General features: G+C 42.8%; 14 non-coding genes across 14 annotated transcripts; 11 read left to right on the top strand and 3 right to left on the bottom strand.

Moving 5' to 3' along the window:
• The first annotated feature begins 1266 nt into the window (after window positions 1-1266).
• Window positions 1267-1338, top strand: TRNAW-CCA (transfer RNA tryptophan (anticodon CCA)). The gene has a single exon. It is a non-coding gene; the product is annotated as a tRNA-Trp (tRNA).
• Window positions 1339-3767: 2429 nt separating this feature from the next.
• Window positions 3768-3839, top strand: TRNAW-CCA (transfer RNA tryptophan (anticodon CCA)). Its single transcript has one exon. It is a non-coding gene; the product is annotated as a tRNA-Trp (tRNA).
• Window positions 3840-5261: 1422 nt separating this feature from the next.
• TRNAW-CCA (transfer RNA tryptophan (anticodon CCA)) lies at window positions 5262-5333 on the top strand. Its single transcript has one exon. It is a non-coding gene; the product is annotated as a tRNA-Trp (tRNA).
• A 2269-nt stretch (window positions 5334-7602) lies between these two features.
• Window positions 7603-7674, top strand: TRNAW-CCA (transfer RNA tryptophan (anticodon CCA)). Its single transcript has one exon. It is a non-coding gene; the product is annotated as a tRNA-Trp (tRNA).
• A 402-nt stretch (window positions 7675-8076) lies between these two features.
• TRNAW-CCA (transfer RNA tryptophan (anticodon CCA)) lies at window positions 8077-8148 on the top strand. The gene has a single exon. It is a non-coding gene; the product is annotated as a tRNA-Trp (tRNA).
• A 1024-nt stretch (window positions 8149-9172) lies between these two features.
• On the top strand, window positions 9173-9244 carry TRNAW-CCA (transfer RNA tryptophan (anticodon CCA)). Its single transcript has one exon. It is a non-coding gene; the product is annotated as a tRNA-Trp (tRNA).
• A 954-nt stretch (window positions 9245-10198) lies between these two features.
• On the top strand, window positions 10199-10270 carry TRNAW-CCA (transfer RNA tryptophan (anticodon CCA)). The gene has a single exon. It is a non-coding gene; the product is annotated as a tRNA-Trp (tRNA).
• Window positions 10271-10667: 397 nt separating this feature from the next.
• TRNAW-CCA (transfer RNA tryptophan (anticodon CCA)) lies at window positions 10668-10739 on the top strand. Its single transcript has one exon. It is a non-coding gene; the product is annotated as a tRNA-Trp (tRNA).
• A 6046-nt stretch (window positions 10740-16785) lies between these two features.
• TRNAW-CCA (transfer RNA tryptophan (anticodon CCA)) lies at window positions 16786-16857 on the top strand. Its single transcript has one exon. It is a non-coding gene; the product is annotated as a tRNA-Trp (tRNA).
• A 570-nt stretch (window positions 16858-17427) lies between these two features.
• Window positions 17428-17499, top strand: TRNAW-CCA (transfer RNA tryptophan (anticodon CCA)). Its single transcript has one exon. It is a non-coding gene; the product is annotated as a tRNA-Trp (tRNA).
• Window positions 17500-18452: 953 nt separating this feature from the next.
• On the top strand, window positions 18453-18524 carry TRNAW-CCA (transfer RNA tryptophan (anticodon CCA)). Its single transcript has one exon. It is a non-coding gene; the product is annotated as a tRNA-Trp (tRNA).
• Window positions 18525-19086: 562 nt separating this feature from the next.
• Window positions 19087-19158, bottom strand: TRNAW-CCA (transfer RNA tryptophan (anticodon CCA)). The gene has a single exon. It is a non-coding gene; the product is annotated as a tRNA-Trp (tRNA).
• A 1344-nt stretch (window positions 19159-20502) lies between these two features.
• On the bottom strand, window positions 20503-20574 carry TRNAR-CCU (transfer RNA arginine (anticodon CCU)). The gene has a single exon. It is a non-coding gene; the product is annotated as a tRNA-Arg (tRNA).
• Window positions 20575-22009: 1435 nt separating this feature from the next.
• On the bottom strand, window positions 22010-22081 carry TRNAW-CCA (transfer RNA tryptophan (anticodon CCA)). The gene has a single exon. It is a non-coding gene; the product is annotated as a tRNA-Trp (tRNA).
• Between the last annotated feature and the right edge of the window lie 281 nt (window positions 22082-22362).

The raw sequence follows: 22362 nt of genomic DNA on the forward strand, positions 1-22362 counted from the left end.
TTGCCGATAGCCTCAGTTTAGGGGGAGAAATGAAAGAAGGCTAAAAAGGTAACTTTTAGAGGTTGGTTGTTTCTTGGAAATATTTTTATTGGAACAAAAAGCTGTCCATTGAAAATAGCTGTCCATGGAAATGTCTTTCTAGGATATGAAAGCAAAGGTCCTGAATCAATGTGAGAGCTCTTAGTGCCAGTTGACTTCGAGGCGCAACGGTAGCGCGTCTGACTCCAGATCACGTCGGAGTCAGGAGGCCCTTTCCTTCTTGCTTAAGCACATAAACATTGCACTTAACCTGCTAATTTTAACCAGTTCTTAGTCCTTCTTCAAGAAGGGAATCATAGTTCTCTTCCTCCTTGCTTAAGCACAGAAACATTGCTCTTAACCTGCTAATTTTAACCAGTTCTCAGTCCTTCTTCAAGAAGGGTATAACTGGCCTTCATGTAAAAATAAATTTTACGAACATAAGCTTTCCTAAGTTTCCTACTTCTGTCTTAGTCTTCTTTCCGAAATGTTTCTCAAGAGCAAAACAGGACTATCAGATAGGCAGTTGCCGATAGCCTCAGTTTAGGGGGAGAAATGAAAGAAGGCTAAAAAGGTAACTTTTAGAGGTTGGTTGTTTCTTGGAAATATTTTTATTGGAACAAAAAGCTGTCCATTGAAAATAGCTGTCCATGGAAATGTCTTTCTAGGATATGAAAGCAAGGGTCCTGAATCAATGTGAGAGCTCTTAGTGCCAGTTGACCTCGTGGCGCAACGGTAGCGCGTCTGACTCCAGATCACGTCGGAGTCAGGAGGCCCTTTCCTTCTTGCTTAAGCACATAAACATTGCTCTTAACCTGCTAATCTTAACCAGTTCTCAGTCCTTCTTCAAGTAGGGTATCACTGGCCTTCATGTTAATCTTTTACGAACATAAGCTTTATTAAGTTTCCTACTTCTGTCTTGGTCTTCTTTCTGAAATGTTTCTCAAGAGCAAGACATGACTATCAGATAGGCAGTTGCCGATAGCCTCAGTTTAGGGGGAGAAATGAAAGAAGGCTAAGAAGGTCAAGAGCAAGACAGGACTATCAGATAGGCAGTTGCCGATAGCCTCAGTTTAGGGGGAGGAATGAAAGAAGGCTAAAAAGGTAACTTTTAGAGGTTGGTTGTTTCTTGGAAATGTTTTTATTGGAACAAATAGCTGTCCATGGAAAAAAGCTGTCCATGGAATTGTCTTTCTAGGATATGAAATCAAAGGTCCTGAATCAATGTGAGAGCTCACAGTGAAAGTTGACCTCGTGGCGCAACGGTAGCGCGTCTGACTCCAGATCAGAAGGTTGCGTGTTCAAATCACGTCGGGGTCAGAAGTCTTTTTTCCTCCTTGCTTAAGCACAGAAACATTGCTCTTAACCTGCTAATTTTAACCAGTTCTCAGTCCTTCTTCAAGAAGGGTATAACTGGCCTTCATGTAAAAATAAATTTTACGAACATAAGCTTTCCTAAGTTTCCTACTTCTGTCTTAGTCTTCTTTCTGAAATGTTTCTCAAGAGCAAGACAGGACTATCAGATAGGCAGTTGCCGATAGCCTCAGTTTAGGGGGAGGAATGAAAGAAGGCTAAGAAGGTCAAGAGCAAGATAGGACTATTAGATAGGCAGTTGCCGATAGCCTCAGTTTAGGGGGAGGAATGAAAGTAGGCTAAAAAGGTAACTTTTAGAGGTTGGTAGTTTCTTGGAAATGTTTTTATTGGAAGAAATAGCTGTCCATGGAAAAAAGCTGTCCATGGAAATGTCTTTCTAGGATATGAAATCAAAGGTCCTGAATCAATGTGAGAGCTCATAGTGCCAGTTGACCTCTTGGTGCAACGGTAGCGCGTCTAATTCCAGATCAGAAGGTTGCGTGTTCAAATCACGTCAGGGTCAGGAGTCCATTTCCTCCTTGCTTGAGCACAGAAACATTGCTCTTAACCAGTTCTCAGTCCTTCTTCAAGTAGGGTATCACTGGCCTACATGTCAATCTTTTACGAACATAAGCTTTATTAAGTTTCCTACTTCTGTCTTAGTCTTCTTTCTGAAATGTTTCTCAAGAGCAAGACAGGACTATCATATAGTCAGTTGCCGATAGCCTCAGTTTAGGGGGAGGAATGAAAGAAGGCTAAAAAGGTAACTTTTAAAGGTTGGTTGTTTCTTGGAAATGTTTTTATTGGAAGAAATAGCTGTCCATGGAAAAAAGCTATCCATGGAAATGTCTTTCTAGGATATGTAATCAAACGTCCTGTATCAATGTGAGAGCGCATAGTGCCAGTTGACCTCTTGGCGCAACGGTAGCGCGTCTAATTCCAGATCAGAAGGTTTTGTGTTCAAATCATGTCGGGGTCAGGAGTCCATTTCCTCCTTGCTTAAGCACAGAAACATTGCTCTTAACCTGATAATTTTAACCAGTTCTCAGTCCTTCTTCAAGAAGGGTATCACTGGCTTTCATGTCAATTTTTTCCGAACATAAGCTTTTCTGAGTTTCCTACTTCTGTCTTAGTCTTCTTTCTGAAATGTTTCTCAAGAGCAAGACAGGACTATCAGATAGGCAGTTGCCGATAGCCTCAGTTTAGGGGGAGAAATTAAAGAAGGCTAAAAAGGTAACTTTTAGAGGTTGGTTGTTTCTTGGAAATGTTTTTATTGGAACAAAAAGCTGTCCATGGAAAAAAGCTGTCCATGGAAATGTCTTTCTAGGATATGAAATCATTGGTCCTGAATCAATGTGAGAGCTCACAGTGCCAGTTGACGTCGTGGCGCAACGGTAGCGCGTCTGACTCCAGATCAGAAGGTTGTGTGTTCAAATCACGTCAGGGTCAGAAGGCCCATTCCTTCTTGCTTAAGCACAGAAACATTGCTCTTAACCTGCTAATTTTAACCAGTTCTCAGTCCTTCTTCAAGCAGGGTACAACTGGCCTTCATGTTAAATTTTTTTACGAACATAAGCTTTCCTAAGTTTCCTACTTCTGTCTTAGTCTTCTTTCTGAAATGTTTCTCAAGAGCAAGACAAGTCTATCAGATAGGCAGTTGCCGATAGCCTCAGTTTAGGGGGAGAAATGAAAGAAGGCTAAAAAGGTAACTTTTAGAGGTTGGTTGTTTCTTGGAAATATTTTTATTGGAACAAAAAGCTGTCCATTGAAAATAGCTGTCCATGGAAATGTCTTTCTAGGATATGAAAGCAAAGGTCCTGAATCAATGTGAGAGCTCTTAGTGCCAGTTGACTTCGAGGCGCAACGGTAGCGCGTCTGACTCCAGATCACGTCGGAGTCAGGAGGCCCTTTCCTTCTTGCTTAAGCACATAAACATTGCACTTAACCTGCTAATTTTAACCAGTTCTTAGTCCTTCTTCAAGAAGGGAATCATAGTTCTCTTCCTCCTTGCTTAAGCACAGAAACATTGCTCTTAACCTGCTAATTTTAACCAGTTCTCAGTCCTACTTCAAGAAGGGTATAACTGGCCTTCATGTAAAAATAAATTTTACGAACATAAGCTTTCCTAAGTTTCCTACTTCTGTCTTAGTCTTCTTTCTGAAATGTTTCTCAAGAGCAAGACTGGACTATCAGATAGGCAGTTGCCGATAGCCTCAGTTTAGGAGGAGGAATGAAAGAAGGCTAAGAAGGGTATAACTTTTAGAGGTTGGTTGTTTCTTGGAAATGTTTTTATTGGAACAATTAGCTGTCCATGGAAAAAAGCTGTCCATGGAAAAGTCTTTCTAGGATATGAAATCAAAAGTCCTGAATCAATGTGAGAGCTCACAGTGCAAGTTGACCTCGTAGCGCAACGGTAGCGCGTCTGACTCCAGATCAGAAGGTTGCGTGTTCAAATCACGTCGGGGTCAGAAGTCTTTTTTCCTCCTTGCTTAAGCACAGAAACATTGCTCTTAACCTGCTAATTTTAACCAGTTCTCAGTCCTTCTTCAAGAAGGGTATAACTGGCCTTCATGTAAAAATAAATTTTACGAACATAAGTTTTCCTAAGTTTCCTACTTCTGTCTTAGTCTTCTTTCTGAAATGTTTCTCAAGAGCAAGACAGGACTATCAGATAGGCAGTTGCTGATAGCCTCAGTTTAGGGGGAGGAATGAAAGAAGGCTAAGAAGGGTATAACTTTTAGAGGTTGGTTGTTTCTTGGAAATGTTTTTATTGGAAGAAATAGCTGTCCATGGAAAAAAGCTGTCCATGGAAATGTCTTTCTAGGATATGAAATCAAAGGTCCTGAATCAATGTGAGAGCTCATAGTGCCAGTTGACCTCTTGGTGCAACGGTAGCGCGTCTAATTCCAGATCAGAAGGTTGCGTGTTCAAATCACGTCGGGGTCAGGAGTCCATTTCCTCCTTGCTTAAGCACAGAAACATTGCTCTTAACCTGCTAATTTTAACCAGTTCTCAGTCCTTCTTCAAGAAGGGAATCACAGTTCTCTTCCTCCTTGCTTAAGCTTAGAAACATTGCTCTTAATCTTCAAATTTTAACCAGTTCTCAGTCCTTCTTCAAGCAGGGTACAACTGGCCTTCATGTTAAATTTTTTTACGAACATAAGCTTTCCTAAGTTTCCTACTTCTGTCTTAGTCTTCTTTCTGAAATGTTTCTCAAGAGCAAGACAAGTCTATCAGATAGGCAGTTGCCGATAGCCTCAGTTTAGGGGGAGAAATGAAAGAAGGCTAAAAAGGTAACTTTTAGAGGTTGGTTGTTTCTTGGAAATATTTTTATTGGAACAAAAAGCTGTCCATTGAAAATAGCTGTCCATGGAAATGTCTTTCTAGGATATGAAAGCAAAGGTCCTGAATCAATGTGAGAGCTCTTAGTGCCAGTTGACTTCGAGGCGCAACGGTAGCGCGTCTGACTCCAGATCACGTCGGAGTCAGGAGGCCCTTTCCTTCTTGCTTAAGCACATAAACATTGCACTTAACCTGCTAATTTTAACCAGTTCTCAGTCCTTCTTCAAGAAGGGTATAACTGGCCTTCATGTAAAAATAAATTTTACGATCATAAGCTTTCCTAAGTTTCCTACTTCTGTCTTAGTCTTCTTTCTGAAATGTTTCTCAAGAGCAAGACAGGACTATCAGATAAGCAGTTGCCGATAGCCTCAGTTTAGGGGGATGAATGAAAGAAGGCTAAAAAGGTAACTTTTAGAGGTTGGTTGTTTCTTGGAAATGTTTTTATTGGAACAAATAGCCGTCCGTGGAAAAAAGCTGTCCATGGAATTGTCTTGCTAGGATATGAAATCAAAAGTCCTGAATCAATGTGAGAGCTCACAGTGGAAGTTGACCTCGTGGCGCAACGGTAGCGAGTCTGACTCCAGATCAGAAGGTTGCGTGTTCAAATCACGTCGGGGTCAGAAGTCTTTTTTCCTCCTTGCTTAAGCACAGAAACATTGCTCTTAACCTGCTAATTTTAACCAGTTCTCAGTCCTTCTTCAAGAAGGGTATAACTGGCCTTCATGTAAAAATAAATTTTACGAACATAAGCTTTCCTAAGTTTCCTACTTCTGTCTTAGGCTGGGTTCACACTACGTTTTTCAACTACGGTTCCCGCATACGTTTTCTATCAAAAACCGTATGGGGAAAAAAACGGATTGAACAGTATGGGAAAAAGTAAACCTTATGGGTTTTTAAACAGTATACTGTTTTTAAAAGTGCATACAGTTCCGTCAGTTTTCGTAGAAAAAAACCCATACGTTTTTGAAAATGTTGTCCATTTTTAATGGGAGGGGTCTTGGATGGGGACTTCAGGATTCAAAAGCGCACGTGCAAAGTAAAAACGTATACGTTTTTCCCGTATGGAACCGTATACATGTGCGTTTCCCATTGACGTCCATGTTTAAAAAAACGTATGCAGTTGCAGTACGGTTTTTAAACCGGAGACAAAATCGTGGTCAACCACGGTTTTGATTCCGGTTTAAAAACCGTACTGCAACCGCATACGTTTTTTTTTAACATGGACGTCAATGGGAAATGCACATGTATACGGTTCCATACGGAAAAAACGTATACGTTTTTACTTTGCACATGCGCATTTGAATCCTAAAGTCCCCACCCAAGACCCCTCCCATTAAAAATGGACAAAATTTTCAAAAACGTATGGGTTTTTTTTTCTACAAAAACGGACGGAACAGTATGCACTTTTAAAAACAGTATACTGTTTAAAAACCCATACGGTTTACTTTTTCCCATACTGTTCCATCCGTTTTTTTTCCCATACGGTTTTTGATAGAAAACGTATGCGGGAACCGTAGTTGAAAAACGTAGTGTGAACCCAGCCTCAGTCTTCTTTCTGAAATGTTTCTCAAGAGCAAGACAGGACTATCAGATAGGCAGTTGCCGATAGCCTCAGTTTAGGGGGAGGAATGAAAGAAGGCTAAGAAGGTCAAGAGCAAGATAGGACTATTAGATAGGCAGTTGCCGATAGCCTCAGTTTAGGGGGAGGAATGAAAGTAGCCTAAAAAGGTAACTTTTAGAGGTTGGTTGTTTCTTGGAAATGTTTTTATTGGAAGAAATAGCTGTCCATGGAAAAAAAGCTGTCCATGGAAATGTCTTTCTAGGATATGAAATCAAAGGTCCTGAATCAATGTGAGAGCTCATAGTGCCAGTTGACCTCTTGGTGCAACGGTAGCGCGTCTAATTCCAGATCAGAAGGTTGCGTGTTCAAATCACGTCGGGGTCAGGAGTCCATTTCCTCCTTGCTTAAGCACAGAAACATTGCTCTTAATCTGCTAATTTTAACCAGTTCTCAGTCCTTCTTCAAGCAGGGTACAACTGGCCTTCATGTTAAATTTTTTTACGAACATAAGCTTTCCTAAGTTTCCTACTTCTGTCTTAGTCTTCTTTCTGAAATGTTTCTCAAGAGCAAGACAAGTCTATCAGATAGGCAGTTGCCGATAGCCTCAGTTTAGGGGGAGAAATGAAAGAAGGCTAAAAAGGTAACTTTTAGAGGTTGGTTGTTTCTTGGAAATATTTTTATTGGAACAAAAAGCTGTCCATTGAAAATAGCTGTCCATGGAAATGTCTTTCTAGGATATGAAAGCAAAGGTCCTGAATCAATGTGAGAGCTCTTAGTGCCAGTTGACCTCGAGGCGCAACGGTAGCGCGTCTGACTCCAGATCACGTTGGCGTCAGGAGGCCCTTTCCTTCTTGCTTAAGCACATAAACATTGCACTTAACCTGCTAATTTTAACCAGTTCTTAGTCCTTTTTCAAGAAGGGAATCATAGTTCTCTTCCTCCTTGCTTAAGCACAGAAACATTGCTCTTAACCTGCTAATCTTAACCAGTTCTCAGTCCTACTTCAAGAAGGGTATAACTGGCCTTCATGTAAAAATAAATTTTACGAACATAAGCTTTCCTAAGTTTCCTACTTCTGTCTTAGTCTTCTTTCTGAAATGTTTCTCAAGAGCAAGACAGGACTATCAGATAGGCAGTTGCCGATAGCCTCAGTTTAGGGGGAGGAATGAAAGAAGGCTAAAAAGGAAACTTTTAGAGGTTGGTTGTTTCTTGGAAATGTTTTTATTGGAACAAATAGCTGTCCATGGAAAAAAGCTGTCCATGGAAAAGTCTTTCTAGGATATGAAATCAAAGGTCCTGAATCAAAGTGAGAGCTCACAGTGCAAGTTGACCTCGTGGCGCAATGGAAGCGCGTCTGACTCCAGATCAGAAGGTTGCGTGTTCAAATCACGTCGGGGTCAGAAATCTTTTTCCTCCTTGCTTAAGCACAGAAACATTGCTCTTAACCTGCTAATTTTAACCAGTTCTCAGTCCTTCTTCAAGAAGGGTATAACTGGCCTTCATGTAAAAATAAATTTTACGAACATAAGCTTTCCTAAGTTTCCTACTTCTGTCTTAGTCTTCTTTCTGAAATGTTTCTCAAGAGCAAGACAGGACTATCAGATAGGCAGTTGCCGATAGCCTCAGTTTAGGGGGAGGAATGAAAGAAGGCTAAAAAGGTGACTTTTAGAGGTTGGTTGTTTCTTGGAAATGTTTTTATTGGAACAAATAGCTGTCCATGGAAAAAAGCTGTCCATGGAATTGTCTTTCTAGGATATGAAATCAAAGGTCCTGAATCAATGTGAGAGCTCACAGTGCAAGTTGACCTCGTGACGCAACGGTAGCGCGTCTGACTCCAGTTCAGAAGGTTGCGTGTTCAAATCACGTCGGGGTCAGAAGTCTTTTTTCCTCCTTGCTTAAGCACAGAAACATTGCTCTTAACCTGCTAATTTTAACCAGTTCTCAGTCCTTCTTCAAGAAGGGTATAACTGGCCTTCATGTAAAAATAAATTTTACGAACATAAGCTTTCCTAAGTTTCCTACTTCTGTCTTAGTCTTCTTTCTGAAATGTTTCTCAAGAGCAAGACAGGACTATCAGATAGGCAGTTGCCGATAGCCTCAGTTTAGGGGGAGAAATGAAAGAAGGCTAAAAAGGTAACTTTTAGAGGTTGGTTGTTTCTTGGAAATATTTTTATTGGAACAAAAAGCTGTCCATTGAAAAAAGCTGTCCATGGAAATGTCTTTCTAGGATATGAAAGCAAGGGTCCTGAATCAATGTGAGAGCTCTTAGTGCCAGTTGACCTCGTGGCGCAACGGTAGCGCGTCTGACTCCAGATCACGTCGGAGTCAGGAGGCCCTTTCCTTCTTGCTTAAGCACATAAACATTGCACTTAACCTGCTAATTTTAACCAGTTCTTAGTCCTTCTTCAAGAAGGGAATCATAGTTCTCTTCCTCCTTGCTTAAGCACAGAAACATTGCTCTTAACCTGCTAATCTTAACCAGTTCTCAGTCCTTCTTCAAGTAGGGTATCACTGGCCTTCATGTCAATCTTTTACGAACATAAGCTTTATTAAGTTTCCTACTTCTGTCTTAGTCTTCTTTCTGAAATGTTTCTCAAGAGCAAGACATGACTATCAGATAGGCAGTTGCCGATAGCCTCAGTTTAGGGGGAGAAATGAAAGAAGGCTAAGAAGGTCAAGAGCAAGACAGGACTATCAGATAGGCAGTTGCCGATAGCCTCAGTTTAGGGGGAGGAATGAAAGAAGGCTAAAAAGGTAACTTTTAGAGGTTGGTTGTTTCTTGGAAATGTTTTTATTGGAACAAATAGCTGTCCATGGAAAAAAGCTGTCCATGGAATTGTCTTTCTAGGATATGAAATCAAAGGTCCTGAATCAATGTGAGAGCTCACAGTGCAAGTTGACCTCGTGGCGCAATGGTAGCGCGTCTGACTCCAGATCAGAAGGTTGCGTGTTCAAATCACGTCGGGGTCAGAAGTCTTTTTTCCTCCTTGCTTAAGCACAGAAACATTGCTCTTAACCTGCTAATTTTAACCAGTTCTCAGTCCTTCTTCAAGAAGGGTATAACTGGCCTTCATGTAAAAATAAATTTTACGAACATAAGCTTTCCTAAGTTTCCTACTTCTGTCTTAGTCTTCTTTCTGAAATGTTTCTCAAGAGCAAGACAGGACTATCAGATAGGCAGTTGCCGATAGCCTCAGTTTAGGGGGAGGAATGAAAGAAGGCTAAGAAGGTCAAGAGCAAGATAGGACTATTAGATAGGCAGTTGCCGATAGCCTCAGTTTAGGGGGAGGAATGAAAGTAGGCTAAAAAGGTAACTTTTAGAGGTTGGTTGTTTCTTGGAAATGTTTTTATTGGAAGAAATAGCTGTCCATGGAAAAAAGCTGTCCATGGAAATGTCTTTCTAGGATATGAAATCAAAGGTCCTGAATCTATGTGAGAGCTCATAGCGCCAGTTGACCTCTTGGCGCAACGGTAGCGCATCTAATTCCAGATCGGAAGGTTGCGTGTTCAAATCACGTCGGGGTCAGGAGTCCATTTCCTCCTTGCTTAAGCACAGAAACATTGCTCTTAACCTGATAATTTTAACCAGTTCTCAGTCCTTCTTCAAGAAGGGTATCACTGGCTTTCATGTCAATTTTTTCCGAACATAAGCTTTTCTGAGTTTCCTACTTCTGTCTTAGTCTTCTTTCTGAAATGTTTCTCAAGAGCAAGACATGACTATCAGATAGGCAGTTGCCGATAGCCTCAGTTTAGGGGGAGGAATGAAAGAAGGCTAAAAAGGTAACTTTTAGAGGTTGGTTGTTTCTTGGAAATGTTTTTATTGGAACAAATAGCTGTCCATGGAAAAAAGCTGTCCATGGAAATGTCTTTCTAGGATATGAAACCAAAGGTCCTGAATCAATGTGAGAGCTCACAGTGCAAGTTTACTTCGTGGCGCAACGGTAGCGCGCCTGACTCCAGATCAGAAGGTTGCGTGTTCAAATCACGTCGGGGTCAGAAGTCTTTTTCCTCCTTGCTTCAACACAGAAACATTGCTCTTAACCTGTTAATTTTAACCAGTTCTCAGTCCTTCTTCAAGAAGCTATCACTGGCCTTCATGTCAATTTTTTCCGAACATAAGCTTTCCTAAGTTTCCTACTTCTGTCTTAGTCTTCTTTCTGAAATGTTTCTCAAGAGCAAGACAGGACTATCAGATAGGCAGTTGCCGATAGCCTCAGTTTAGGGGGAGAAATGAAAGAAGGCTAAAAAGGTAACTTTTAGAGGTTGGTTGTTTCTTGGAAATGTTTTTATTGGAACAAAAAGCTGTCCATGGAAAAAAGCTGTCCATGGAAATGTCTTTCTAGGATATGAAATCATGGGTCCTGAATCAATGTGAGAGCTCATAGTGCCAGTTGACCTCGTGGCGCAACGGTAGCGCGTCTGACTCCAGATCAGAAGGTTGTGTGTTCAAGTCACGTCGGGGTCAGGAGGCCCTTTCCTTCTTGCTTAAGCACAGAAACATTGCTCTTAACCTGCTAATTTTAACCAGTTCTCAGTCCTTCTTCAAGAAGGGAATCACAGTTCTCTTCCTCCTTGCTTAAGCACAGAAACATTGGGGGGCATTTACTAATCTTTTACTATGTAGTCTGGTTTTTACCCTGTTTTTTTCTACTTCATTTTTGACTATCTGCGACAAATTTACTAAATTGTTGCACGGCATTAATAAATTTGGCACACATAGGCAAAAGTGGGAAATTTACTTCATGTAGTAGAAAAAATAGTCTGTTCCTTTTTCTTGCTGTCTGAATAGGTTTGGCTGCTAGGTTTCCTTCTGGATCTTTTGTTTTTGAGTTTTTTTTTAGCTTTTTCACCACATCTAAATAATTCAATAACTACAGTGGTCCCTCAAGTTACAATATTAATTGGTTCCAGGAAAACCATTGTAAGTTGAAACCATTGTATGTTGAGACCATAACTCTATGGAAACAGGGTAATTGGTTCTAAAGGCACCAAAATGTCATCCAAAAATAGGAAAAAGTGACAAAGAAAAATAAGTAGATAACTGATATAGATGAAGCAAATCCTTACATATAAAAGTAATAAAGATCTGCTGGGAGCTGTAAATCACTGTCTATGTCAGTGTTTCCCAAGCAGGGAGCCTCCAGCTGTTGCAAAACTATAACTCCCAGCATGCCTGGACAGCCAAAGGCTGTCCGGGCATGCTGGGAGTTGTAGTTTTGCAAAAAATGGGGCCACCCTGCTTGGCAAACACTGGTCTATGTAGAGGACAGGAGCTTCTTCAGGGGTCCTGTACAGTACAGGCAATGTCCAAAACAAGTAATGGAGTTGCCCTCACCTGGTGTCCAAAAGAGCAGCTAACCCTGATACAGGTAAAGTGTACAGAACATGTAATACCAGTCAGTGCATACACTTCAGTAATACAGGGGTTTTACCAGTGAATGCCCATTTTGATTGGTTGGTTCTTCCAGCCATTGACACGTTTTACAGATCTGGACTGTCTGTAGCATTGTATGTTGAGTCTGGTTTCAACTTACGATGGTCCAGAAAAGACCATTGTATGTTGAAACTATTGTATGTTGAGGCCATTGTAAGTTGAGGGATCACTGTAAATTGTAGTCATGGCTCAGAAGTGGTAAACGGCGTTTAGTGTGTGTGTGTGTGTGTTTATTACATTTTTTTAACACAGTTTTTTTCTCCCTAAATGTACTTACACTTTTTTTTTTTTTGGTTACTTCTTCTACAGATCTGTGTATCCTGTGGACTCCTTCGGATTCGGTGGACTACTTCGATGACCAGCGTTTTTCTTTGCTTGATGTTAATAAAATGGTTAACGAGGGCTTGTGGGGGAGTGTTTTTTGTAATAAATTTTTTTTAAAACCTGTTGTGTTTTATTTTTATTTTACTTTACTAGACAGGCTTAGTAGTGGAAGCTGTCTTATAGACTGAGTCCATTACTAAGCCGGGCTTAGCGTTAGCCACAAAAACAGCTAGCGCTAACCCCCAATTATTACCCCGGTACCCAACACCACAGGGGTGCCGGGAAGAGCCGGTACCAACAGGCCCGGATCGTCAAAAATGGCGCTCCTGGGCCTAGGCGGTAACAGGCTGGCGTTATTTAGGTTGGGGAGGGCCAGTAACAATGGTCCTCGCCCACCCTGGTAACGTCAGGCTGTTACTGTTTGGTTGGTATTTGGTTGAGAATAAAAATACGGGGACCCTATGCGTTTTTTTAATATATTTAATTATTTATTTTAAAAAAAAAAAACGCATAGGGTCCCCCCTATTTTCATTCTCAGCCAAATACCAACCAAACAGTAACAGCCTGACGTTCCCAGGGTGGGCGAGGACCATTGTTACTGGCCATCCCCAGCCTAAATAACGCCAGTCTGTTACCGCCTAGGCCCAGGAGCGCCATTTTTGACGCTCCAGGCCTGTTGGTACCGGCTCTTCCCGGCACCCCTGTGGCGTTGGGTACCGGGGTAATAATAGGGGGTTAGCACTAGCTGTTTTTGTGGCTAGCGCTAAGCCCAGGTTAGTAATGGACTCTGTCTATAAGACAGCTTCCACTACTAAGCCTGTCTAGTAAAGTAAGAAAAAAACACAACAGGTTTTAAAAAAATTTTATTACAAAAAACACTCCCCCACAAGCCCTCGTTAACCATTTTATTAAAATCAAACAAAGAAAAACGCTGGTCATCGAAGTAGTCCACCGAATCCGAAGGAGTCCACAGGATAAACGGATCTGAAATGAGAAGAAAACAAAAAAATGGGTTAGTACATTTATTATCACCTGCTCACACATCTCCCGCCCCGCACGACTACAACTGCCAGCATGCCCTTACAGTAAGGACATGCTGGGAGTTGTAGTTGTGTGGTGCAGGAGATGTGTGAGCAGGTGATAATAAATGTGACAAGCTTGTCCCCTGCCCCCAGCTGCAGGACTACAACTCCCAGCATGCCCTTACAGTAAGGTGGGGCGGAGGCCGGGCACAGTGTTTCCCAACCTGGGACTTGTAGTTTTGCAACATCTGGAGGCACCCTGGTTGGGAAACACTGTTTTAGGCCAGTGTTTCCCAACCAGGGTGCCTCCAGATGTTGCAAAACTACAAGCCCCAGCATGCCTGGACAGTCAAAGGCTGTCTAGGCATGCTGGGAGTTGTAGTTTTGCAACATCTGGAGGCAACCTGGCTGGGAAACACTGGCCTAAAACAGTGTTTCCCAACCAGGGTGCCTCCAGATGTTGCAAAACTACAAGCCCCAGCATGCCTGGACAGTCAAAGGCTGTCCAGGCATGCTGGGAGTTGTAGTCTTGCAACATCTGGAGGCACCCTGGTTGGGAAACACTGGCCTAAAACAGTGTTTCCCAACCAGGGTGACTGTTTTAGGCCAGTGTTTCCCAACATCTGGAGGCACCCTGGTTGGGAAACACTGTTTTAGGCCAGTGTTTCCCAACCAGGGTGCCTCCAGATGTTGCAAAACTACAAGCCCCAGCATGCCTGGACAGTCAAAGGCTGTCTAGGCATGCTGGGAGTTGTAGTTTTGCAACATCTGGAGGCAACCTGGCTGGGAAACACTGGCCTAAAACAGTGTTTCCCAACCAGGGTGCCTCCAGATGTTGCAAAACTACAAGTCCCAGCATGCCTGGACATTCAAAGGCTGTCTAGGCATGCTGGGAGTTGTAGTTTTGCAACATCTGGAGGCAACCTGGCTGGGAAACACTGGCCTAAAACAGTGTTTCCCAACCAGGGTGCCTCCAGATGTTGCAAAACTACAAGTCCCAGCATGCCTGGACAGTCAAAGGCTGTCTAGGCATGCTGGGAGTTGTAGTTTTGCAACATCTGGAGGCAACCTGGCTGGGAAACACTGGCCTAAAACAGTGTTTCCCAACCAGGGTGCCTCCAGATGTTGCAAAACTACAAGTCCCAGCATGCCTGGACAGTCAAAGGCTGTCTAGGCATGCTGGGAGTGGTAGTTTTGCAACATCTGGAGGCAAACTGGCTGGGAAACACTGGCCTAAAACAGTGTTTCCCAACCAGGGTGCCTCCAGATGTTGCAAAACTACAAGCCCCAGCGTGCCTGGACAGTCAAAGGCTGTCCAGGCATGCTGGGAGTTGTAGTCTTGCAACAACTGGAGGCACCCTGGTTGGGAAGCCTGCGCAACTTACCGGCTTCCGTAGGATCCAGCGCTGCACGACACTGCCGCGCGACACTGCCGCGCGACAGTGCCGCGCGACGATCTCCGACAGCGATCGTCGCTGGAGCCTCGGAAGGGTAAGTGAACCTCTTCGCCGGTCCCCTTCAGCTGTTTAGTTTTGCAACAGCTGGAGGACTACAGTTTACAGACCACAAACCAGGGGTCTGCAAACTGTGGCCCTCCAGCTGTTGCAAAACTACAACTCCCAGCATGCCTGGACAGCCAATGGCTGTCCAGGCATGCTGGGAGTTGTAGTCTTGCAACATCTGGAGGCACCCTGGTTGGGAAACACTGTTTTAGGCCAGTGTTTCCCAACAAGGGTGCCTCCAGCTGTTGCAAAACTACAACTCCCAGCATGCCCGGACAGCCAATGGCTGTCCAGGCATGCTGGGAGTTGTAGTCTTGCAACATCTGGAGGCACCCTGGTTGGGAAACACTGTTTTAGGCCAGTGTTTCCCAACAAGGGTGCCTCCAGCTGTTGCAAAACTACAACTCCCAGCATGCCCGGACAGCCAATGGCTGTCCAGGCATGCTGGGAGTTGTAGTCTTGCAACATCTGGAGGCACCCTGGTTGGGAAGCTTGCGCAACTTACCGGCTTCCGTAGGATCCAGCGCTGCACGACACTGCCGCGCGACACTGCCGCGCGACAGTGCCGCGCGACGATCTCCGTCAGCGATCGTCGCTGGAGCCTCGGAAGGGTAAGTGAACTTCTTCGCCGGTCCCCTTCAGCTGTTTAGTTTTGCAACAGCTGGAGGACTACAGTTTACAGACCACACACCAGTGGTCTGCAAACTGTGGCCCTCCAGCTGTTGCAAAACTACAACACCCAGCATGCCCTGACAGCCAAAGCCTATGGCTCTCAGGGCAGGAGCCCGGGCTGACATTACAGTGCAGCCGCCCGGGCTCCTCATACGGTCTCCCCGCTACCCCCTTTGTCTCCCGCCCGGGCTCCTCACACGGCCTCCCCGCTACCCCCCCCCCTTGTCTCCCGCCCGCGCCGCTCAGCTCCCGCTGCTACAAGACTACAACTCCCAGCGTGTCCTCACTGTAAGGCCATGCTGGGACTTGTAGTCTTGCAACAGCAGACAGATGGGAGTTGTGTGGCGCTGGCAGGTGAGAGGGGGGATGTAAATCACTGCAGTGTCCCGGTAGCGCAGTGAGGGTAGCGGGGAGAAAGTATGTCGGAGCCCGGGCGGCAGCAGCTTTTCCTGCTCCATGTTGGAGCTGGAGTAAATTTAGTCAATTTTTATGGCCGTTGCGACAGTTTATTGCGCAACTGCGACTGTCTCAGTTAATAAATTCCTGACCACTGCAAGTAAAAACTGAAAACTTGCGTAAATTAAGCGGGAATTTTTTTTTTTACTTTCTAGCTCTTGCTAGGGAAAGTCGCACAATTTATAGGGTAGGCGCAATTGCGACAATTTTGCGCCAAAAATAGTCAGAAAAAAATGACTAAACCCCTTAGTAAATGCCCCCCCATTGCTCTTAACCTGCTAATTTTAACCAGTTCTCAGTCCTTCTTCAAGAAGGGTATAACTGGCCTTCATGTTAAACTTTTTTTTACGAACATAAGCTTTCCTAAGTTTCCTACTTCTGTCTTAGTCTTCTTTCTGAAATGTTTCTCAAGAGCAAATCAAGACTATCAGATAGGCAGTTGCCGATAGCCTCAGTTTAGGGGGAGAAATGAAAGAAGGCTAAAAAGGTAACTTTTAGAGGTTTGTTGTTTCTTGGAAATATTTTTATTGGAACAAAAAGCTGTCCATTGAAAATAGCTGTCCATGGAAATGTCTTTCTAGGATATGAAATCAAAGGTCCTGAATCAATGTGAGAGCTCATAGTGCCAGTTGACCTCGTGGCGCAACGGTAGCGCGTCTGACTCCAGATCAGAAGGTTGTGTGTCCAAATCACGTTGGGGTAAGGAGGCCCTTTCCTCCTTGCTTAAGCACAGAAACATTGCTCTTAACCTGCTAATCTTAACCAGTCCTCAGTCCTTTTTCAAGTATTGTATCACAGGCCTTCATGTCAATCTCTTACGAACATAAGCTTTATTAAGTTTCCTACTTCTGTCTTAGTCTTCTTTCTGAAATGTTTCTCAAGAGCAAGACAGGACTATCAGATAGGCAGTTGCCGATAGCCTCAGTTTAGGGGAAGGAATGAAAGAAGGCTAAAAAGGTAACTTTTAGAGGTTGGTTGTTTCTTTGAAATGTTTTTATTGGGACAAATAGCTGTCCATGGAAAAAAGCTGTCCATGGAAATGTCTTTCTAGGATATGAAATCAAAGGTCCTGAATCAATGTGAGAGCTCACAGTGCAAGTTGGCCTCGTGGCGCAACGGTAGCGCGTCTGACTCCAGATTAGAAGGTTGCGTGTTCAAATCACGTCGGGGTCAGAAGTCTTTTTCCTCCTTGCTTAAGCACAGAAACATTGCTCTTAACCTGCTAATTTTAACCAGTTCTCAGTCCTTCTTCAAGAAGGGAATCATAGTTCTCTTCCTCCTTGCTTAAGCACAGAAACATTGCTCTTAACCTGCTAATCTTAACCAGTTCTCAGTCCTTCTTCAAGTAGGGTATCACTGGCCTTCATGTCAATCTTTTACGAACATAAGCTTTATTAAGTTTCCTACTTCTGTCTTTGTCTTCTTTCTGAAATGTTTCTCAAGAGCAAGACATGACTATCAGATAGGCAGTTGCCGATAGCCTCAGCTTAGTGGGAGAAATGAAAGAAGGCTAAGAAGGTCAAGAGCAAGACAGGACTATCAGATAGGCAGTTGCCGATAGCCTCAGTTTAGGGGAAGGAATGAAAGAAGGCTGAAAAGGTAACTTTTAGAGGTTGGTTGTTTCTTGAAAATGTTTTTGTTGGAACAAAAAGCTGTCCATGGAAAAAAGCTGTCCATGGAAATGTTTTTCTAGGATATGAAATCAAGGGTCCTAAATCAATGTGAGAGCATACAGTGCAAGTTGACCTCGTGGCGCAACGGTAGCGCGTCTGTCTCCAGATCAGAAGGTTGCGTGTTCAAATCATGTCGGGGTCAGGAGGCCGTTTCCTTCTTGCTTAATCACAGAAACATTGCTCTTAACCTGCTAATTTTAACCAGTTCTCAGTCCTTCATCAAGAAGGGTATAACTGGCCTTCATGTAAAAAAAAGATTTACGAACATAAGCTTTCCTAAGTTTCCTACTTTTGTCTTAGTCTTCTTTCTGAAATGTTTCTCAAGAGCAAGACAGGACTATCAGATAGGCAGTTGCCGATAGCCTCAGTTTAGGGGGAGGAATGAAAGAAGGCTAAGAATTTCAAGAGCAAGACAGGACTATTAGATAGGCAGTTGCCGATAGCCTCAGTTTAGGGGGAGGAATGAAAGTAGGCTAAAAAGGTAACTTTTAGAGGTTGGTTGTTTCTTGGAAATGTTTTTATTGGAAGAAATAGCTGTCCATGGAAAAAAGCTGTCCATGGAAATGTCTTTCTAGAATATGAAATCAAAGGTCCTGAATCAATGTGAGAGCTCATAGTGCCAGTTGACCTCTAGGCGCAACGGTAGCTCGTCTAATTCCAGATCAGAAGGTTGCGTGTTCAAATCACATCGGGGTCAGGAGTCCATTTCCTCCTTGCTTAAGCACAGAAACATTGCTCTTAACCTGCTAATTTTAACCAGTACTCAGTCCTTCTTCAAGAAGGGTATCACTGGCCTTCATGTCAATTTTTTCCGAACATAAGCTTTCCTGAGTTTCCTACTTCTGTCTTAGTCTTCTTTCTGAAATGTTTCTCAAGAGCAAGACAAGACTATTAGATAGGCAGTTGCCGATAGCCTCATTTTAGGGGGAGAAATGAAAGAAGGCTAAAAAGGTAACTTTTAGAGGTTGGTTGTTTCTTGGAAATATTTTTATTGGAACAAAAAGCTGTCCATTGAAAATAGCTGTCCATGCAAATGTCTTTCTAGGATATGAAATCAAAGGTCCTGAATCAATGTGAGAGCTCATAGTGCCAGTTTACCTCGTGGCGCAACGGTAGCGTGTCTGACTCCAGATCAGAAGGTTGCGTGTTCAAATCACGTCGGGGTCAGGAGTCCTTTTCTTCCTTGCTTAAGCACAGAAACATTGCTCTTAACCTGCTAATTTTAACCAGTTCTCAGTCCTTCTTCAGGAAGGGTATCACTGATCTTAATGTCAATTTTTTACGAACATAAGCTTTCCTAAGTTTCCTACCTCTGTCTTAGTCTTCTTTCTGAAATGTTTCTCAAGAGCAAGAAAGGACTATCAGATAGGCAGTTGCCGATAGCCTCAGTTTAGGGGGAGAAATGAAAGAAGGCTCTAAAAGTTTGTTCCAATAAAAATATTTCCAAGAAACAACCAACCTCCAAAAGTTACCTTTTTAGCCTTCTTTAATTTCTCCCCCTAAACTGAGGCTATCGGCAACTGCCTATCTGATAGTCCTGTCTTGCTCTTGAGAAACATTTCAGAAAGAAGACTAAGACAGAAGTAGGAAACTTAGGAAAGCTTATGTTCGTAAATTTTTTTTTACATGAAGGACAGTTATACCCTTCTTGATGAAGGACTGAGAACTGGTTAAAATTAGCAGGTTAAGAGCAATGTTTCTGTGCTTAAGCAAGGAGGAAGAAGACTTCAGACCCCGACGTGATTTGAACACGCAACCTTCTGATCTGGAGTCAGACGCGCTACCGTTGCGCCACGAGGTCAACTTTCACTGTGAGCTCTCACATTGATTCAGGACCTTTGATTTCATATCCTAGAAAGACATTTCCATGGACAGCTTTTTTCCATGGACAGCTATTTGTTCCAATAAAAACATTTCCAAGAAACAACCAACCTCTAAAAGTTACCTTTTTAGCCTTCTTTCATTCCTCCCCCTAAACTGAGGTTATCGGCAACTGCCTATCTGATAGTCCTGTCTTGCTCTTGAGAAACATTTCAGAAAGAAGACTAAGACAGAAGTAGGAAACTTAATAAAGCTTATGTTCGTAAAAGATTGACATGAAGGCCAGTGATACCCTACTTGAAGAAGGACTGAGAACTGGTTAAGATTAGCAGGTTAAGAGCAATGTTTCTGTGCTTAAGCAAGAAGGAAAGGGCCTCCTGACCCCGACGTGATTTGGACACACAACCTTCTGATCTGGAGTAAGACGCGCTACCGTTGCGCCACGAGGTCAACTGGCACTATGAGCTCTCACATTGATTCAGGACCTTTGATTTCATATCCTAGAAAGACATTTCCATGGACAGCTATTTTCAATGGACAGCTTTTTGTTCCAATAAAAATATTTCCAAGAAACAACCAACCTCTAAAAGTTACCTTTTTAGCCTTCTTTCATTTCTCCCCCTAAACTGAGGCTATCGGCAACTGCCTATCTGATATTCTTGTCTTGCTCTTGAGAAACATTTCAGAAAGAAGACTAAGACAGAAGTAGGAAACTTAGGAAAGCTTATGTTCGTAAAAAAAGTTTAACATGAAGGCCAGTTATACCCTTACTTGAAGAAGGACTGAGAACTGGTTAAAATTAGCAGGTTAAGAGCAATGTTTCTGTGCTTAAGCAAGAAGGAAAGGGCCTTCTGACCCTGATGTGATTTGAACACACAACCTTCTGATCTGGAGTCAGTCGCACTACCGTTGCGCCACGAGGTCAACTGGCACTATGAGCTCTCACATTGATTCAGGATCCATGATTTCATATTCTAGAAAGACATTTCCATGGAAAGCTTTTTTCCATGGACAGCTTTTTGTTCCAATAAAAACATTTCCAAGAAACAACCAACCTCTAAAAGTTACCTTTTTAGCCTTCTTTCATTTCTCCCCCTAAACTGAGGCTATCGGCAACTGCCTATCTGATAGTCCTGTCTTGCTCTTGAGAAACATTTCAGAAAGAAGACTAAGACAGAAGTAGGAAACTTAGGAAAGCTTATGTTCGGAAAAAAAATTGACATGAAGGCCAGTGATACCCTTCTTGAAGAAGGACTGAGAACTGGTTAAAATTAGCAGGTTAAGAGCAATGTTTCTGTGTTGAAGCAAGGAGGAAAAAGAACTCTGACCCCGACGAGATTTGAACACGCAACCTTCTGATCAGGAGTCAGACGCGCTACCGTTACGCCACGAAGTCAACTTGACCTGTGAGCTCTCACATTGATTCAGGACCTTTGATTTCATATCCTAGAAAGACATTTCCATGGACTGCTTTTTTCCATGGACAGCTATTTGTTCCAATAAAAACATTTCCAAGAAACAACCAACCTCTAAAAGTTACCATTTTAGCCTTCTTTCATTCCTCCCCCTAAACTGAGGCTATCGGCAACTGCCTATCTGATAGTCCTGTCTTGCTCTTGAGAAACATTTCAGAAAGAAGACTAAGACAGAAGTAGGAAACTTAATAAAGCTTATGTTCGTAAAAGATAGACATGAAGGCCAGTGATACCCTACTTGAAGAAGGACTGAGAACTGGTTAAGATTAGCAGGTTAAGAGCAATGTTTCTGTGCTTAAGCAAGAAGGAAAGGGCCTCCTGACCCTGACGTGATTTGGACACACAACCTTCTGATCTGGAGTCAGACGCGCTACCGTTGTGCCACGAGGTCAACTGGCACTATGAGCTCTCACATTGATTCAGGACCTTTGATTTCATATCCTAGAAAGACATTTCCATGGACAGCTATTTTCAATGGACAGCTTTTTGTTCCAATAAAAATATTTCCAAGAAACAACCAACCTCTAAAAGTTACCTTTTTAGCCTTCTTTCATTTCTCCCCCTAAACTGAGGCTATCGGCAACTGCCTATCTGATATTCTTGTCTTGCTCTTGAAAAACATTTCAGAAAGAAGACTAAGACAGAAGTAGGAAACTTAGGAAAGCTTATGTTCGGAAAAAAATTGACATGAAGGCCAGTTATACCCTTATTTGAAGAAGGACTGAGAACTGGTTAAAATTAGCAGGTTAAGAGCAATGTTTCTGTGCTTAAGCAAGGAGGAAGAGAACTGTGATTCCCTTCTTGAAGAAGGACTGAGAACTGGTTAAAATTAGCAGGTTAAGAGCAATGTTTCTGTGCTTCAGCAAGAAGGAAAGGGCCTCCTGACCCTGACGTGATTTGGACACGCAACCTTCTGATCTGGAGTCAGACGCGCTACCGTTGCGCCACGAGATCAACTGGCACTATGAGCTCTCACATTGATTCAGGACCCATGATTTCATATTCTAGAAAGACATTTCCATGGACAGCTATTTTCAATGGACAGCTTTTTGTTCCAATAAAAATATTTCCAAGAAACAACCAACCTCTAAAAGTTACCTTTTTAGCCTTCTTTCATTTCTCTCCCTAAACTGAGGCTATCGGCAACTGCCTATCTGATAGTCCTGTCTTGCTCTTGAGAAACATTTCAGAAAGAAGACTAAGACAGAAGTAGGAAACTTAGGAAAGCTTATGATCGTAAAAATCTTTTTTACATGAAGGCCAGTTGTACCCTACTTGAAGAAGGACTGAGGACTGGTTAAGATTAGCAGGTTAAGAGCAATAATTCTGTGCTTAAGCAAGAAGGATAGGGCCTCCTGACCCCGACGTGATTTGGACACACAACCTCCTGATCTGGAGTCAGACGCGCTACCGTTGCGCCACGAGGTCAACTGGCTCTATGAGCTCTCACATTGATTCAGGACCTTTAATTTCATATCCTAGAAAGACATTTCCATGGACAGCTATTTTCAATGGACAGCTTTTTGTTCCAATAAAAATATTTCCAAGAAACAACCAACCTCTAAAAGTTACCTTTTTAGCCTTCTTTCATTTCTCCCCCTAAACTGAGGCTATCGGCAACTGCCTATCTGATAGTCTTGTCTTGCTCTTGAGAAACATTTCAGAAAGAAGACTAAGACAGGGGTAGGAAACTTAGGAAAGCTTATGTT

Source organism: Hyla sarda, chromosome 4 (assembly GCF_029499605.1).
Source record: "Hyla sarda isolate aHylSar1 chromosome 4, aHylSar1.hap1, whole genome shotgun sequence".
NCBI lineage: Eukaryota > Metazoa > Chordata > Amphibia > Anura > Hylidae > Hyla > Hyla sarda.